General features: G+C 34.4%; 2 pseudogenes; one reads left to right on the top strand and one right to left on the bottom strand.

Annotated features, from left to right (window-relative positions):
* Window positions 1-4,327: 4,327 nt before the first annotated feature.
* On the top strand, window positions 4,328-6,423 carry LOC120114930 (annotated as a pseudogene).
* The window catches only part of LOC120114929, a 31,567-nt pseudogene continuing 19,961 nt past the window's right edge, over window positions 6,337-17,942 (bottom strand).

Below are 17,942 nucleotides of genomic sequence, written 5' to 3'. Positions count from 1 at the left end.
TTCTAGTGATAACCAACCAGGTGACCAACCACCAAATTTGCAAATGCAAGCCATTACACGTGAGATACAAAGAATGATAAGGGCTGAACTTGAGACTCTACATTCTAGAATGGATAAGATTGAGGGAGAATCCCAAATGCATCATCATGAAGAGATTAATGATGAAAACGAAATTGACCAACCTTTAAGACCGAATCAGAGACATGGTCGTACACTTGATGATAATTTGTCTAATATAAAAGTTGTGATTCCATCTTTTCAGGGACGAACAGATCCTGATGCATATTTGGCATGGGAAAGTAAAGTTGAGCATGTTTTCGAGTGTTATAACTACTCGGAACAAAAGAAGTTGAATTATGAACTGGAATGTATTATTTGTTAGACGTAATAGCTGGCCAAAAACACTATGTGTGTTATTCGGCTAAGCATTTGAAACAGATTAAATAAGCTTGTAATTTCATTTTGGAGAGAACTTTGATAAATTAAAACTTTGTGAGTTATTCTCTCAAATTGGTTCTTCTTAGAACTATTTTCTTGACATTTCAAGATTGTTCTTGTTGTGTTAAGTTTGTGATACTTAGGGTTCTTAGATTACTATCTAAAGGGTCCAAGTCCTTGAACATTGGACGTATAAGGTTCGGGTTTATACTCTTTAGTATAGGTTCTTCCTTGTTCTTTGTTATTATCCAATTTCCAGCATCCTAAATTCCATTACCTCATCTATCAATTATCATTCCTTATTCAAATTTCGTTCATATCCATATCCATATAACCCCAACATCATCCTTACTATCAAGTGAGTTTGCTGCCGAGGAATTGCTTACTTCGTTCTAGATCCGGTACAATCGAAGAGGTCCTCAATCGACGGACTGACTCGTATCACCACCACCTCAAAAATTATTATCATCGGCCCAAACAAGTTCCTCAGTTTCTTCATCTTCGCTGGAATCATCATGGATTTCTCCTTATCGATTTCAGTAATAACATTAACAGTCAATTCCTAATGATATATGTTTCTCTCCCCATGCTCTTCTATTGCGGATGTCCCACGAACTTCATTTCCAGTTTCCAATAACGCCATAAAACTGTTTATCGACCTGTATGTTGGATACTCAAACTCACTTCCGAAAGCCATTTGAGATGAATTTACAACCACATTTCTTGATGACCCAGGAACATCAGATATCTTACAGACATCAACAAATAACTCAATAACTGCAATATATGTTGACTCGTGTAATCCAATCATGGTTCCAATATCATCATCTTCTTCAACTAGTACCACAACATATCTAACTGGATTGGGACATACCATAAACCTATACTTCAAACCATCAATTGTAGATTGAATTTTTTCTTTCTATCATATGCTTCATTTCTACAAATGTGATGTCCCTTTTGAACATCATATTTATAGGTCTTTCAAAATGAAAAAACAACTCCCACCTCATTTTCCATAATATGTCCATTATAAGGGACAATCATGAAAAAAAATTACTCATTTTCTCTACAAATTCAAATTTTTGTATTTAGAATAAAAATAAATAAAGGTACACTATGATAATAAATCGTAAAATGTTATTATACAATATAAAAATATTATAAAAATAATATTAACATAACAACAATAAATCCAGAAAAGGTAAAATACAACTACAAATATTTATAAAAATAATATTAACATACTAATCAGTAGTAAAATACCTCAAATATATTTTTTTCAAACTTAATTCACCGTTTTTTGTGCAAAAAAAATAACATACTAAATAACTAATTTGAGACAAAATAACAAAAATTTAGACAAATTTACCATATAATACATACTCAAATTAAAATAACAAAATAAAAAAATACACCAAATTTTCTGAAATGCTCCCTCTATTAATCTTTATTGCAATTGCTCCCTCTATAAATTGCACTCTCCTCCAATTGTTCCTCATTTCTTTAGTTTTTAGATGATCACTCCCAATTTCATTCTTACATATATATAGCTAAAAGATTTTTTTATGTTCAACTTGTTATTACAGGGTATGTGTTAGGATAGGGGATTGGGTTAGGAAATAGGAAAATTTAGCTTTTATCATTCGAATGCCAGCTACCAGCTACGTGATTAGTGCATGCCTCATGCAGTGTATCAGTGGGGAGACATCATGCACTCCATGCGCCTTTGGGGCTGAAACACGCATGGATTTCCATGCGACTTCGAGGGGTTTGGTTGGGAAGCGGGGAGTACAATGCGACTCCAAGGTGAATGCTACAGTACACCTTGGAGTCACATTCACCTCATTCGAAGAAATAATTCGTGCTTCACATTATCTGACAAAATATTTATTCTCGAAGCATTATTCCAGAAATGTAGTCAATTTCAACTCCTAAACCCACGCCAGTCGCCACTCTTTGTCACCACCGAATCTCCACCCGACCTCACCTCCACCTGACGACCAATAACCCCATGAAAATCCATCAGAACATGAGCTAATCGACGACCAATTGATGCAACCTTCGACATTGCAAATCGCGACCCCACGTGATCCCAACGACCAATTGACGAAAAGGATGACGATGCCTGACTAGGGAGGTGGCAAGGACGACAAAGGCGGTGGTGCTCGTGGCCAGAAAAAACAACGTCGACAGGTTAGGGTTAGGGATTTGGGGCTTTGTTATCGTAATATAAAGAAAAAAGTTTGAGCACCACTTTAGAAAAAATGATATAGTTTGGACATTTATTTTTATATTAAACTTGTTATAAATGGACTTTTATTTTTATATTAAGTACATCTATCTTTAGGAAAAAAATATTAAGCTATACTTTGGGAATTTTCCTTTTGAAGACAGATGGGAATATTTTCATGCATTTGCTGACCCAATTTCTCTCTACTATTGCTTTAAACTAGTTTAGTATGTATCTAGTCATTAATGGAAACTAACCAATTTAAGTTTGGTGACTAAAATGAAAATAAAGTCTATCTTTGATTATTTATCTGTAATTTTATTTCAGATGAAAAAATAAAAAAAAAACATAATTACTGTGTAGTTTACCCATTTTAGAATACAATAAAAATTGAAATTTTCTTTAACTGTATTTGGCATTGGAAATAAATATTATTTGTAGTTCCATAAAGCACCACCAAAACAAAGAAAGTTGATGTTCAAGGCCAATGTGCTTCAAAGAAATAGGCCACTTAATTATAAATTATATGCTTAATATTAAAAAAAATGTATAAATTATATCATTTTTATTTAGGTATTTAAATTTTTTTTCAGCCGATTTAGGTGTCTAATATTACCAATTTTATTATTTTAAGTGCCCTGACTATAACTATCATTAAAAAATTCCATTAAGTGATATGTGTCACATTCTGGTATTTTTTTAAAATTTATTTTAAAAAAACTTTAAAATATAATTTTTTTTAAAAAAACTCATAATTTTCTCAAATTAAAAAAAGCCTCAAAACTTTGTAAACCCTAATTCCAATCCTTATACCTACATCGGTCGTCATCATTTGCCACTGACGTTGTCGTCGACCGAACTTACCCCTGATTGCACCTCCATTTAACGATCATCCAACTGATGAACAACCATGGATAAATCCCAATCGCGATCTAAACCCAACGAACGACAAGGAAAAAATTGCGACAATTGCACGACCCCACATGACCCTGACAGCACGAGAGATGACACGGATGATGACTGTAAAAAAAGAAGATGTCAATAGTGACATTGACGGTGGTGGTCGTGGCTAGTAAGGTTATAGTTAGAGATTTTAAGGTTGATTTGAGGTTTTTTTAGGGATTTAGTTTTTTTTTTAATTTTAGAAAATTTTGGATTTTTTAAAAATAATAATATTTTGATTTTTTTTAAATAAAAATTTTAAAATATATGAACATGATACGTGTCATTTAACGGAATGTTTTACCGCTATTATAGTTGATGCACTTAAAATGATAACATTTGTAATTTTAGATAGAATGTATTAATTAAAAAGAAATTTTAATACCTATACCAGAGAAAAGGTATAATTTTAACAATTTTTTGTGTTAATACTAAATTATAACATCAAATTATTTAACATTTATCTTTACTAAAATATCTAAGATTGAATGCACCACTTAGTGCCGCACGTCAACATCGTCGTAGAAAATTTATAGTTGAAACTTCAAAATTCGAGACACTTATAATGAGCTGCATTAAAGTAGTGTAATCAACATGAATCAATCATTTTACTCGTCGGAAAAAACACAATGGAGACGAGAAAATGAACAATCCCTCGTCAGTTTCAGTTCATCCATGGAGGATGGTGAAAAATAGCAAAGACAAAGGAGTTAAAAGGAGGAGATCATCAAGGAAGTGAAGAAACAGATATGGCTGTCGGCTCCTTTAATAGGTGAAAGCTTGTTGCTGTATTGCTTGCAGTTGATCTCCGTTATGTTTGTGGGTCATTTGGGTGCAGTAGCTCTTTTTTCGGCTTCGCTGGCCACTTCTTTCGCAGCAGTATTGGCGTTTAACTTGCTGGTGAGGTCACATAGCACTAAATTGCAGTTGTGGTAGCGGTGATTTTGAAAAACATTACAATGCGGTAGTTACACTGTGTTGCAACTGCAGTTTAGTACTATCGGTGAAGAGCAGTTTCTTGTTCTGTAACATTTTGCTTAAAACGAGTGATTTTTCTTGTATTTACAGATGGGAATGTCGACGGCATTGGAGACCCTATGTGGTCAGTCATACGGAGCGAAGCAGTATCGTATGCTTGGCACGCACACGCAATGAGCCATGATTGTTCTTTCACTGATCGCCTTACCGTTAGCTATCGTTTTAGCCAATGCCGATTAATCCTAGTTGCCCTCGGCCAAGACCCTGAAATTTCTTGAGCAGCCGGAGCGTACGCTCGTTTAATGATCCCGACCCTGTTTGCTTATGTCATCATTCAATGCCTTCTTAGATTCCTAAGAACACAAACAACATATTCCCAATGATGTTAAGCTCTGGACTCACAACTGTAGTACACATTCATGTGTTGGATTCTAGTGTTTAGAGTTAGGCTTGGGAACGCAGGTGCAGCTCTGGCTGGTTCCATTTCTTACTGGATCAATGTGTTGATGTTGGCATTTTATATTAATCTCTCACCCTCTTGTGCCCAAACTTGGACTAGCTTTTCAAGAGAGTCCTTGGATGAGATTGTGCCCTTCCTTAGACTAGCCGTCCTTCAGCTGTAATGGTATGGTAAGTAGATCCAACATGGTTCGTGACTCGTGACATTGAAACATGCAAAGGAACTACTAAATCTTTTGTATTTGTCTCTGCATTGAACAGCTTGGAATCATGGTCATTTCAAATACTGGTGTTCCTGTCGGGTCTTCTTTGGAATCCGGAGCTGGAAACTTCTGTGATTACAATCTGGTCAGTTTCTAGATCCAGATTCGATCAACATATTCTTTTTTTCACTCGAATATCTTCAGTTTATGTTTAATGTTCACAGCATTAATACCACTGCAATCATTTTGATGATACCCTTTGGACTGGGTAGTGCTGCAAGGGAGTTGGTAATCCAACCCACTGTTTACCAGCGTTTTAAATCTAAGCACAACGCTAATGAGGCTTTGGTTTGATGACAGTATTAGGGTGTCGAATGACTTAGGAGCCGAAGATCCGACAGCCGCCCGTTTGGCCATGCGTGTAGCCCTGGTCCTGGCAGTGTCTCTGGGCATTTTGGTGGGATTGGCACTGATGTTAATGCGCAATGTTTTGGGATACGCTTATAGTAATGATGCACGAATTATCGCATATATCTCGACCATGATCCCAATTCTTGCCATATCCAATTTGGTAGATGGAGCTCAATGTGTTCTTTCAGGTTTTCTCCTTCGAACTTCGATATATCACTAATCTATGCCTCTTAAGAGAGTGTTGCCCCGTTTAGGGGTTCAACCTGGCTCGACTTCGGATCGTAACATTGTTGTGAACATTTTAGGTATTGCAAGAGGATGTGGTTGGCGAAAGATTGGTGCATACGTCAACCTTGGATGTTATTACATTGTTGGCATCTCTTTGTCAATTGTATTAGCTTTCGTCTTCCACCTTGGCACCAAGGTAACATTATCTCTTCGTTCGACTCGATTGACACGATAATTTGAGAACATCTGGTGCAATTAATTCGCTTTATCATGCATTTTGATAGGGGCTTTGGCTTGGTATCACGTCTGCACTCTTAAATGTTGTTTCTTTTGATCATCACAGTTCGCACCAACTGGGAGCAAGAGGTGAAAAACCATCAATTCTCTCATTGCTGCTATTTCATCACCATAGCTTTTCTTTTCAGCACAATTTACAAGCTTCATTTATTGAATTTTCAGGCAAAAAAAGCTATGCAGAGGGTATTTTTAATTCGAAACACTTGCAGAGGGCGACGATGCGTTATCGTGTAGCTCGAGACTAGGGTTTAAACTTTGTCGTATATTACAGTTTAAGAACAGAGTGTGGAATGTATATTTTGCAATACTTATGAATACAGAATTTCAAAGTATTCAAGTAGTGACACGGGTGCACCGGCACCAAAACGCAGTTCCTCCGCTTCTGCCTCGAGCGACAGCGATTTCCTCATCTATATAAACCAGATAAAGCAGGGATCCTTGGTGGTTGGTTCCCTATTATCTTTCTGGCCAAGACCAATCTCTAAAGGATCAAACGGTCCGACCTTAATCCGGATTCTTTCGAAAATGAAGGACAGAATTCTTTTCTTCCATGAAAATCTTCCTTCAAAGGTTAAAAAACCGATAGGTCCAAGAAATACTCCATTCTCGATCCTCCTTGCCTAGCAGTTTCAAGTTGGGATCCATTAGTCTCTAAAATTAACAAACAGCAAATTAACAAGGAAACTGCAGCAGAAAAGATTTTTAGTGGTACTGCAACAGTTAATCAAATCCAAATCTGTAATCAGACTTTTCACCATATTGAAATATCGCAATCTGAAGCATCGATTTATATCGAACATAAGCATGAATGACTATTAGACATGGTCGATGATAGCGTGATTTAATCGGCTAAATGGACGAAGCACGATCCTACATACACACACACAAAGAACCTATAGTTGTTGTCGTAACCATCTTTCGGGTGGGCCCGGAATCAAGCTTCGACTTAATTTTGATGTGTTAAAGCCGCCACCGATCATTTAAAATTAGGTTGACTGGACACCTTAACTTATCATTTACATAATCTGTATTTTGCCAAAAACTAATCGGATCCGGGAGTCGATTACAGTAAAGGAAGGATTTACACCCTTGTACTGCCCTTTCGGTACTAATTTAATTTTCTGGTTGTCTTAATCGCAAAAATTAAAAGTTAAATTAAAATTTAAAATTCAATTCGAATTACTTATCTTTGATCGATTAAAATCATTCCTAAAAGAGTCATAAATGTTAAATAATAAAATAAGATAAAATAAAAGAAAAATACAAAGAGTTAATATTAGGGTTAGAATAAAGTAATAAAATTTAAAATTAAATAAAAATTTAAATAAATAAAAGAAATAAACAAAAATTTAAATTATAAGGATCAAATGAAATAATTAAAAATAAAGGATCAAATTGAATTTATTGAAAGCTGTAAGGGAAAAAAGTTAAAGGGAGTTAATTGTATAAATATAAAAAGATAAACATGGACTAGATTGAATTAATTCAAAATTTCAGGGCAAATTTACAACATGTGACCAAATGAATTGAACATCAAAATATCAAGGACTAAGGAATAATTTTAAGAATCTTGTATTTACCCTTAGTCACCCTTATATACCCTTTTAACCCAAAAATACTCATTTTCCACATTTTCTCAAACATTCTCCCCTTCCCCTCTCAAATATCCTCTCAACACCAACCGACTGGCCATTCCCGACGAGACAACGCTGCCCGAACCAACCCTCTGGCCACCGACGACGGTGGCCGAAAAAATCAAAATCACTCAAAACATTCCTTCTAACTCCTTTAACACAAAACTAAAGCCCGATTGCCCAAGAAAAAACCAAATCGGCGTAGATCAGAGTTTTAAAGTTCGAAACTTTACCTTCTCTGGCGAATCATTTCGACTTATGACAACCATTTTCTTCCTAAGCCGAGACTAACGCTACGTTTATGTCCTTTTGCTTGTGTGAATATTTTATTTTTGGCTTTATTTCGTTTTTCGGCTTGATTGCTTTTAGTTTTTGGTCGAATGTTGTTTATTTCGGTGGTATTTGTGGATCGATGATATATGCTTGTTTGTATTTCTTTGTGGTGGCTCTGGTGATGATTTTTTGTGTCTTATTCGTTGCCTGGCTGAAGGCTTTTATAGCCTTGTGGCCGGCCGTTGTGGTCCCGAATATCTCGGGATGTTTGGTGTGGCTGATCTTTCGGCATGTCGTTGATGTTCAGATTTTGCTTCGATTTCATGTTTTTTCAGTTTCAAGGGACGAGAAATCTGGCTGACTCTCAAACTAATTAGGCGCGTGGCCTCCACGCGCGCTCCCCGTGCGGCACCCTTTGTTTGATATAAAACCTTAATTTGTTGTCTTGGGCTGGGTCAGGCCCCTAAATCAAACTGGCTTATTGGGTCATGCTTGCTTGCTCGGTTGAGCTACACTCTGGAATGAATTGGACCTAAAATTGGACTTGAACCTGTTAAAAATGAAATTAAATAAATAAATAATATATATATAATATAATATATAAATATAATATATAAAAAATAATAATATAATATAAATATATAATATAATATAATACATATACTATATTTATTTAAAAACTATATAACATATATTATATTTTCAAAAACTATATAATATATTTTCAAAAATTATATATATTATATATGTTTTCAAAAACCGTTTTAAAAACTATATATATATATATATGTGTGTGTGTGTGTGTGTGTGTGTGTGTGTGTGTGTGTGTTTTCAAAATATCTTTTCAAAACTATATTATATAAGTTTTCGAAAACCAATTTTTAAAACTATATATTATATGTTTTCAAAATATGTTTTCAAAACCATATTATATACGTTTTCAAAAACCGTTTTTCGAAACTATATATTATACGTTTTCAACAATCGTTTTCTGAGACTATATTTTATGTTTTCAAAAATATTTTCAAAAACTATACTACATATTATCATATATACTAAATAAACCCCTTAAAGTCCCGGACGAAAATGAGTGACTATAATTGCCCCTCTTTGCCCATTATTGTGTAACAAAAATATGACAAAGATAAAAGACATCAATTTTCATTCGGTCCACATGGACTTGAAAGTAGGCATGTTCCTGCGAGGGTTGTCGATCTCTGAGTTTAAAATTGACCATCGTGGAGTTGAAATTCGACTTAAAATAGAAGATAGCTTCTTGTTGTTGAGTCGTATTACGGGTGACTCCTTGTCGTAAAGTTGAGTCGATCTTGAGATGTCTTTGAACACGATATCCTTCGTCATGAACTTGAAATCGTGGTTGACACCCCTTCATCATGAAGTTGAGTCAGTCGAGCATGATATCCTTTATTGTGAAGTTGAGATCTAGCTCAATGCCTAAAGTATGTGGTAACTCCTCGCCATCTCTTTCTAGCCCAATACTCTTCGTCGTGAAGTTGGAATTTGACTAGATGGGCTTAGTTGATATAGCTCCTCGTTATTGTAGATGACTCGTTCGCTGTGAAGTTAAGTCGATCTACTGGTAAAGATATCCTTTGTCATTAATTTGAAATCATGGGTGACTCCTTCGTGATGAAGTTGAGCCCCAAATTGAATATATTTGTTTCGAGCCGGATATCCTTCGTTGTGAAGTTGAAATCCAACTTGTATAGCTTGTATTGTTTTAATCTTGAATGTTCTTCAAGTTCAACATCCTTCGTTGTGAAGTTGAAAATTGACTCTGAAGATAATCTGCAAAATCATGCATATGTGTGATGCTCATGGATGCAATGTTCTTATGTATGCCTAAAATGTGTATGCAAAATATGTTATTTTAGGATTTAGAGAGAAATCTCAATCTCTTGCTATCGGTCTTGATTGCTCTTGATTCTTGCAAAACTTGATTTTCTTGATTTTTTTGGTTCTGGATTCGATGCCCCTCAATGGGTTTTGATTTGATGTCCACTTTAGGACTTTTGTTTCAGAAAGAAGTCGTCAATTGTTATTTTGATGGCTGCTGAACTTTAGTCAATGCCTTTTGATTTCTTGGTGGGTTTTGAACTAGTGCCCATTTCATTCTTTCGAGTGTTATGCAAGAACTTCTATCAGCTTCCAAATTCTTATACCTTTCAAAAACTCTTTGTACAATAATATGAAATTATCTTTTTCAAACGTGAATAAATTATTCTTATTTAAATTCAATCTAAGATGCTTGAAAGGAATTGATTTTTATTTATGAAAAAAAAGAATACATGGAAAACATTATGAAAAGCCACGATATGAAAGTAATACTAGTAGATACCCTAGATCTTAATAATACAGATGCCTTTGAACTGGCACACCGTTAGATAACTTTTGAGTGCAGCTTTTGTAAAGGGGACTTTGAAGATATGACAACATTTGGAATAGTGCAAAACTCCTTCCAAGTTACTAAGTTCTCTGAAGACTTGGATGTCGTGATGCTTCCCGTACTTGAACCTGGATCATTATCCAAGTCGCCCTTTTGGGTTTTCAACTTGGATCCTCCCTTGGTTTCAAGATGTCATTTGCAGGTTTTCATCTTGGACCCACCTTTTATTTTTCTTTTTCAACTTAGAGCGCCCTTCCAAGTTTTACTCTAACGTTTTTTTTACTTTAATTTAGGGCACCCTTTCGGATTTTTACCCTAAGCAAAATATTTCTTAACTGCATCAGTGTAACATCCCAAAAACTAAGTTAGTGACTAAATTGTAAGATTTTGAAACTTTGGGTCTAATTTTGAAAAAATTAGAAAAGTTCAAGGACTTAGATTGGAATATCTTAGTGTTGGATTATATAGCAAAGAAGGAATAAATGAAGGGTATTATGGTCTTTTCATTTTAAAGGATATTTTATCTCATTTATTAAGAGATAAGCACGTGGATTTGGGGAGATATCTAGAAACACATTTCAAGTTGAAATTTAGAATTTAGTGCTTTGCTTAGTTTGCATGGGTAAGACTCATTTTGAGTAATTCTAATTTTGATATTTATATGGATTGTATATTCGTGTAGATATCGAGCGAAAGCAAAGTCCAGACAAGTCGACAAAGTAAGATTTACCGAGAGAGAGATAAGAGATTGATGTTGACTAGTGAAGCCAATGTGAGTACATGGTATTATGTATAGGTTATTTTATGAAATTAAGACTTGCGATGAGTCTAATTCCTATAGTAGATTACATGAGTACATGAATATAAGTATGTTATTGATATGATGCTCATGTGTAGATGAGTATATGCATATGTCTAGATTTTAAGTGCATTTTTATACAAGATTTATGTGAATGCATGTGTATGTGATAAGTTATGTGACTATATGAAAATGTAACATGAGCTATGAGATAATAAGTATGTGATTACATGTTATGTGAGATGAACTTATATGATATGTTTTATATGACAATGAGCAATGAGACCATGAGCTATGTGATAATAAGTTATGAGATTACATACCATGTGATATAAGTGATGTGAATATGTGACAAATATAAATGGTAATGCCCATGTTATGTGATATGAGAGCTAGGGGTATAGTTGGCATGCCAAGAGTCGAGGGTTCTACGCGGTTCTTCGGGACATATATGTGATCTTTTGGAACATATATGTGGTCCTTCGGGATATATATTTGGTCCTTTAGAACATATATGTGGTCCTTAGGGACAATTTTATGTGATTCTTCAGGATATTTATGTGGTCCTTCGGAACATATATGGGGTCATTCGGGACAATTTTATATGGCACTCAGTGCAAATTATACGAGCTGTGGTGACATCATTTGTGCACAACCTCAATTCACTCACATACCTTAAGTTCTCATAAGTGTACATGGGATATTAAAAGAAATAACATAAATAAACAGTATGTGATGTCATGTGGTTTGTTTTGTGAACTGTATTATATGATGTCTTACAAGTGTTAAGTCCAACGCTATATGTATTGAATGGTTTAATGGTTTTGAACAATGATTATGATAATGAAGTTAATAATGATAATGATGCTGATGAGGTTATATATATGTATGTAATTATGCTTTTGCTACATGATGTGTTTTATAGTTATTAATATGATTATATGAAATGCTTATAGTATGATTATGGGATGAGATGTTTTATTATATATTTTATATGTCTCACTAATTCTTTGACTTAGCGTGTGAGTGTTTCACACGTAGGATCCAAGAAGTCTGAAAAGCAAGGATATGCGACAGAGACAACATAATATCACCAGGGATCAGATCAGAAGCAATTTAACAGTAAGTTCTTTTTTTATAGTCAATAGTGTTGGCATGTACCTAAAAGTTTAAATAGTATAGGCTTTGATCAGCTTTTGTAAACTTTTTGATTTAATATATGTAAATTATTTAGTTTATTTAAATTAAGTCTGAAATTCTCCTATATTTTATATAAGTAAATGATTTAAAATGTCAATGTGACACCTCAGACTTGTATCCGGGTTGGATACAGGTTGAGGGTGTTACATTTATCGGTATCAGATCTAAGTTTTAGCCGATTCTAGGCTTAAACCGAAGTCAAAAGTGTTTTAAAAAATATATACATGCCAACAAAAAGTGAAAACTTCTGATCTGATAGGGAAATGAGTATTTTTTTTCTAATAGAGTTATATGGTTATGTCTTATATGTCTGATCGCGAGAACTCCCGAAGTGAAGGGAGAAATTATAGACCTAAATGTAGTAACAATTCACATGCCCTGGCCAGGCAGAATGAAGAACGAACACCTCCTGAAGTACTTGTACAAGATCAAGGGTTATTTTTAGGACGTTGAATGTTATTCTGACACTTTTTCAACCTCCTGCTCCCTCAACACCTAGAATAAATGTAGCTAAGGAATTGAAAGGGTTGGGAGCACCCGAGTTCAAGGGTGAAGCTGAGAAAGGTCCTGTTGCTGCGGACCTTTGGTTAAACGATGTTAAGATAATGCTAGATGGACTCCACTGCTCTGAAGTGGAGAAATTAGATGGAATAGTTTTGTTGTTGCGTGGTCAAGCTAGAGTATGGTGGAAAAATGTCACCATGAGATTGAGAAGTGATCAAGTGACATGGTCATTATTCTTAGAAAATTTCAAGAACAAGTATATTGTTGTGTATGAATATGAATGTGAGTTTAATAAGTTAAGTTGTTTTGTTGCCGAGCTTATTCTGACTGAAAAGGATGTATGTGATTGGTTTGTAGAGGGATTGCGCCCTAAATTAAAAGAGTTATTGTTAGCTTTGAATCTGTCATCATTTTAAGAGGTGGTGAATCGTGTTAAAGCTCTAGAGAGAGCTCATAATGAGAGGTTTGGAGAGTAGAAAGTTCAGATGTCTAAGAGAGTTGGTGCTTCGTGGAGTTCAACACCATCAAAGAGAAGTAGAGATTCTGATTATCAACCTCAGAATATGTATGATTCAGTTGCATATTTTGCTAAAAAATTAAATTTAAGTCAATTAAGGCAATGTTCATACTGTGGAAAGAATCATATTGGAGTATGTCGAATGGTCTCCAGAGCCTGCTTTAGATGTGGTGACCTCAAACATTTTATTCGAGATTGTCCATTCATGACTGATGAGACTGCACAAATTGAGCGATCTGCTATGATATCTCAAAAAAGTAAAGGTAGAGGTAGAGGTAGAGGAAGAAATCAGTCTCAGTCTCCACTCAACATGAGATGTGTTCAACTGCTCGAGTTTACAATTTAAGGACTGACGAAGATTTCAAGAATCCAGAGATAATTACAGGTACTTTTCAATAATGTGGTAAAGTAGTTTTGATTTTGATAGATCTGGGATCAATATAGTTATATACTGGTAGCAAATTAGTGGGGAATTGAAAATTTTGATTTGAAGCAATAAGTAATAAGATGATAGGGACTAAACCATTAGGGAATGGTTCTCAGGTAAATACGGTATGATGAAATTGTTTGTAGTATGAGAATTTATTCTGAAAAAATATAAAGAGCCTAGATGGTTATTAATAAGTAGTAATATAGAACAATATAATGTGCAAAAAATGGTGACTATCAAGGTTATATGTATTGAACTTCGCATGAAGATTGTATATGTGTAAAGGTTTTGCTTATGTTGTAAGCCAATAGAGAATGATGAAAGAAATCAATTGAATTATAGGGAGATGGAAGATAAGTTTTTATATGGTAGTTATGAAAAATTTTAGTAGTAAAAGTAACATAAGATTAGAAGGATGATATACATAGATGATTTCTCCATCTCTTTGTGAAGTGAAAATTCGAGGACGAATTTTCTTAAGGGGGAGATTTGTAATATCCCAAAAACTAAGTTAGTGACTAAATTATAAGATTTTGAAACTTCAGGTCTAATTTTGAAAAAAAATAGAAAAATTTAAGGACTTAGATTGGAATATCTTAGTGTTGGACTAAATAGAAATGAAGGAAGAAATGAAGGGTATTATGGTCTTTTCATTTTAAAGGATATTTTATCTCCTTTATTAAGAGATAAGCACGTGGATTTGGGGAGATATCTAGAAACACATTTCTTGTCTTCTTCTTCTTCCAATGAGCTCCACTTCAAAGGTAAGATTCTGAATTTTATTGATTTCTTTAACTTTTGGGGTTGGTGTTGAAGGCTTGGGTGTTATATAAGCTTAAGGAAAGCTTGTATAGGATTAAAACAACAAGAGGAAAGAATTAGAAAGGAATTTGTAAAAAGGGTTTAGAAATGAATTGTTGATATGATGTGGTTTTTGGAATTTTGTTAATAAATTTGACTTGTCATAAGTTTGAATAAGAAGTCTAAAATATTAGAAATAAGTTTAGAACATGTTGAAAGTTTAGTAAGATTCTTGGTTTTAAGATTTATGATGAGATATTGAAGATGATGATGTGTTATAGTGATAAAAGATGGTTTAAGTGAGTATATTTGAGTTTAATGGCATAAAAGGAGTTCTAAAAATGGAGTTTAGGTGAAGTGTTGTTAATTTCCATGTTAAATGAGTATATTATGGGTTAGTGGTATCGGTATTGGATGAGTAGTACGGATACTACAAGGCGTTAATAGATGATAATTATGTGTAGGGTATCAATACTGCATGAATAGTATCGATACCATAAGGCAAAAGTTGACAAATTCTTTATGTGGTATCGATACCAAAGTGATAGTATCGATACCATGGGTATCAATACAAATATAGAAGTATCGGTATCATTTTTACAATAAAATTCCAGAATCAGAATAGTGGGATGGTATAGATACTATAAGCATAGAGGTATCAGTACTGTACTTGTAGTACCGATACTACTCAAGTTGAAATTTAGAATTTAGTGCTTTGCTTAGTTTACATGGGTAAGACTCATTTAGAGTAATTCGAATTTTGATATTTATATGGATTGTATATTCGTGTAGATATCGAGGGAAAGCAAAGTCTAGACAAGTCGACAAAGTAAGATTTACCGAGAGAGAGATAAGAGATTGGTGTTAACTAGTGAAGCCAATGTGAGTACATGATATTATGTATAGGTTATTTTATGGAATTAAGACTTGCGATGAGTCTAATTCCTATAGTATATTACATGAGTACATGAATATAAGTATGTTATTGATATGATTCTTATGTGTAGATGAGTATATGCATATGTCTACATGTTAAGTGTGTTTCTATGCATGATTTATGTGAATGTATGTATGTGTAATAAGCTATGTGACTATATGAAAATGTAACATGAGCTATGAGATAATAAGTATGTGATTACATGTTATGTGAGATGAACTTATGTGATATGTTTTATATGACAATGAGCTATAAGACCATGAGCTACGTGATAATAAGTTATGAGATTACATACCATGTGATATAAGTGTTGTGAATATGCAACAAATATAAATTTTAATGCCCATGTTATGTGATATGAGAGCTAGGGGTATAGTTGGCATGCCAAGAGTCGAGGGTTCTACGCGGTCCTTCAGAACATATATGTAATCCTTTGGAACATATATGCGATCCTTCGAGACATATATTTGGTTCTTTGGAATATATATGTTGTGCTTAGGGACAACTCTATGTGGTCCTTCGGGATATTTATGTGGTCCTTCGGGAAATATATATGGTCATTAGGGATATTTCTACGTGGTCCTTCGGGACAATTGTATATGAAACTCAGTGCAAACTATGCGAGTTGTAGTGACAACATTTGTGCACAACCTCAATGCACTCACATACCTTAAGTTCTCATAAGTGTACATGGGCTATTAAAAGAAATAACATAAATAAACAATATATGATACCATGTGGCTTGTTTTGTGAACTGTATTATATAATGTCTTACAAGTGTTACGTCCAAGGCTATATGTATTGAATGGTTTAATGGTTTTGAACAATGATTGTGATAATGATGTTAATAATAATGATGATGCTGATGAGGTTATATATATGTATGTAATTATGCTTTTGCTACATGATGTGTTTTATAGTTATTAATATGATTATATGAAATTCTTATAGTATGATTATGGGATGAGATGTTTTATTATATATTTTATACGTCTCACTAAGTCTGTGACTTAGCGTGTGAGTGTTTCACACGTAGGATCCAAGAAGTCTGAAAAGCAAACATCATCAGAGATCATATCAGAAGCAATTTAATAGTAGGTTCTTTTGTTATAGTAAATAGTGTTGGCATGTACCTAAAAGTTTAAATTGTATAGGCTCTAATCATCTTTTGTAAACTTTTTGATTTAATATATGTAAATTATTTAGTTTATTTAAATTAAGTCTGAATTTCACCTCTATTTTATTTAAGTAAATGATTTGAAATGTCAATGTGACACCTCAGACTTGTATCTGGATCGGATACGGGTTGGGGTGTTACAATCAGAGTTTACAAGATTAGGTAGTTTCGGCCCACTCATTTCGTTCAGGATTAGTGCTCCTCCGAAGAAGGCCTTTTTCATGACATAAAGCCGTTCCCAATTTGGCATCAATTTTCCTCTGAAGTCTTCTTAGATTTGTCATATATTTTTCAGTACGATATCTCCTTCATAGAATACTCTTGGGTGCACCTTCTTGTCGTGTTCTCGGATCATTCGTTTTTGGTAGAGTCGACCGTGGTGAATGGCTTTCAAAGGCGTTTCTTCTATTAAGTTCAGTTGATCATATCGAGTTTGTGTCTATTCTGCATTAATCAACTTTACTTCTGATAGAACCCAGAGTAATGGGATTTCTACCTCTATGGGAAACACAGCCTCCATTCCATAGGCTAATGAAAAGGGAGTTGCCCATGTCAAAGTTCACACTGAAGTTCGACAGGAAAATAAGGTGAAAGGTAACTTTTCGTACCAATCTTTGTATGTCTCAGTCATTTTCTCTACTATTTTCTAGATGTTTTTGTTTGTTGACTCTATCTATCCGTTCATCTTTGGTCAATAAGAAGTAGTTATGATGCTTTATGTTGAATTGTTCACATACGACATCCATCATCTTGTTGCTTAAATTGGTTGCATTATCAGTAATGATCATTTCTGGTACACCATATCGACATATGATCTCTTTTTCAAGAATTTATAAATAGTGGACTGTGTGACACTAGCATATGACGCAACCTCCACCCATTTGGTAAAGTAATTAATTGCCACAAGGATAAAGTGAAGACTATTCGAAGCTTTCGGATGGATTTGTCCGATAACAGCCATGCCCCACATAGAAAAGGGGCCACTGAGTTGTCATCACATGAAGAGGATGAGGCGGGACATTTATCTTATTCCCATAGACTTGGCACTTGTGAAATCATCTGGCGTAGTTGATG

This window comes from Hibiscus syriacus, unplaced genomic scaffold, assembly GCF_006381635.1.
Source record: "Hibiscus syriacus cultivar Baekdansim isolate YM2019G1 unplaced genomic scaffold, ASM638163v2 tig00110254_pilon, whole genome shotgun sequence".
NCBI lineage: Eukaryota > Viridiplantae > Streptophyta > Magnoliopsida > Malvales > Malvaceae > Hibiscus > Hibiscus syriacus.
The sequence above is the reverse complement of the archived record's forward strand: the minus strand, read 5'-3'. Positions and strand labels throughout refer to the sequence as shown.